The 2,382-nt window shown below is 36.5% G+C and overlaps 1 protein-coding gene across 2 annotated transcripts in view; it reads right to left on the reverse strand.

Moving 5' to 3' along the window:
* The window catches only part of LOC111246668 (uncharacterized), a 231,408-nt gene that overhangs the window by 227,980 nt on the left and 1,046 nt on the right, over window positions 1-2,382 (reverse strand). The gene's annotated exons all lie outside the window — the stretch shown is intronic.

Raw genomic sequence — 2,382 nt, forward strand, 5'->3', positions numbered from 1 at the left:
AACAATCTTACTTATCAAACAACAAATTCCTCAAAACAACAAATAGTACCAACTCGAAAACGAACCTCATGGCTCGTTCGAATTGGTGCGATAGACTCGAGAGATCTATTCGATAGATGTTTTGCAGTAGTAATCTTGGAAATATCTAATATCTTTAAAAACATTTATCGCTGTTTCTTCGTGGGTAAAGTAACTATTGCTATTTCTGGCATTTGTGTTATATATATATATATATATGTGAAGAGCTAGATTATCTAAAATATTGAGTACTTCTTAGAATTCTGCCTAAAAATTCAGCTCTGTTGAAAAGATGTTACGTTGCTAACCTCCACATCTGAAGCTTCTTTTAGAGCTTCGCTAGCTTCATTGATGTTTCAGTCGAGTGAAGCTGAAGAGTAGTATCCTAACTTCGCGCAGACGTACACGGGTTATCATGTGCGATGGATTTTTGCACGTAACTAACTTCTTTTTAAATCGAGCGTGATTAATTTGATTTTTTTCCCATTATCTGATAATTATTTCCAGTCAGTAAATTTTATCTTCTATGCTTATACCCTCACTTTCTTCATTAAAGCAGCGCTCTTCAAATAGCTATTTACTATGCTGAATAGTGTTCACTACATCACATCTTTTATAGATTTTGTTTTTCTAACGGTAATATAATTATTAATATCCCCATGGTAACATCGCAAAAATATTGCGGCTACCGTGGTCTCTCATTGTCTTCAAGAGTTTTGAAATCTCGCAAAAACTATCAGGGGTTGCAAGCAAGTTTATTACAGAAATACATGTCAGTTCTTAGTAGAGGCTTCAAACAGCGGTCGTCAAACAAACTGATAATCACAGAATATCGAAGACGGTATTTGATGAGGTTCTTAAGTGGACTAACCTTGGATTTAACTTGCTACCTATATATCCTAGTGTATAGACTATTCATCCTGAGTTTCACCTTTGGATGCTTGCAACACTAGTTTACAAATAAACCTGTGGAGTTCTTGTAGTCAGTTTTTGTGAGGAACTATGAAAAACATGCGTCAAAAAAGCACTATAACATAATTGTTATGTCTGACTTGGATATGTGAAAAATAGCAGGTTTTTCAAAAACACGTATACGCAAAAACGGACGCTCGTACAAATATGCTTTCTATTACGTACGGTAAATATTAGACAAATACTCGGTAACGCGTCGAGGTCAATAGTTGTTCGAGGCCCAGTGTTGGACTCTATCATATTTTATATACACTTTTTTTTTCCTGCAGTCCATCAATGCACTTTCAGGCCTCGAATTTATTGTTGACACGTGTTCTGTGAGACTATGAGAAACGGTAAACTTGCGATATACAACTACTTAATTGTAGTCAACAAATAAATAAACTATCTTCTATTGCTTGTTGAAATTGAATCTTTCGCCATCATCGATCATTGGCTAAAATCAAATAGTTCCGGATCAGGGTCACTAAATTTACCTTCCTTTTGCAGATGACACGCTATGCAAGGCCTTGAATACAGCCTTCTACATTCTATTCGTATACTAGGTCGTAACAGATGAACACCTGTTTCGTTAACTTGTTACGTTTTACTTATGAATTTATCATTTTGAGAAACTATCATCAGAAATTATCATTTTGAGTACTCTTTGATTAGACCCTTTCCCAATTCTATTCCAGCATTCCGACAAGTAAACAAAAAAAAGTACTTGGCTGTAGATAGAAATTATAAAGTAAATCCGTACATCAGTCTCGCACATATATGCCTTGCTTTCGAATATCTGTAGAGAGCGTCTAAACGCGATGGAAAACGTCTCTTTACGCATTTGGTGGAACGTACCCATCGTTCTGTATTATAGAACGATCCGGTTCGAAGAATTTGATCGAGTGCTAATCTATCAAATCAAATTCGATAGGAAACACCAAGTAGTAGTTGTTGGCAATAATTGCAAAAAAAAATCTGAAAAAACACATAGATAAAAACAGAGTCCACGTAGTGATTGCAGTAAGTGTTTGTTTCGACTGTGTTCTAGTTGTGCTTCAGTGCTATGAACTTCCCGAGCCTCCTCCTTCTGTCTAGGTACTAGTGAAAGGATATACGAAAAGAGCCAATTTTAAAACTGTCAAAATATATGTGGCTCGCTAATATTAAAAAGAAATTTCTTCTTGGTAGAGCTATTGGATCGTTTACAAATGCACATACCTGCTTCTAATCCCCCCAATGTTACCCCATATCGTGTCCGCCTACCCAGTCTGAGAAGTAGGAGATCATTTGCTGCTTTTCTCCACTCGATAGTTGGCGCAAGCGTTTAGAGCGAGATTAGAGTGGATACGTTCAGCGTTCGATAAAACGAACGTGTAGATGTCTCGCGTTAGTAACGTGGAGATTTATCAA

This window comes from Varroa destructor, unplaced genomic scaffold (assembly GCF_002443255.2).
Source record: "Varroa destructor unplaced genomic scaffold, Vdes_3.0 BEIS01000003.1, whole genome shotgun sequence".
NCBI classification, from domain to species: Eukaryota; Metazoa; Arthropoda; class Arachnida; order Mesostigmata; family Varroidae; genus Varroa; species Varroa destructor.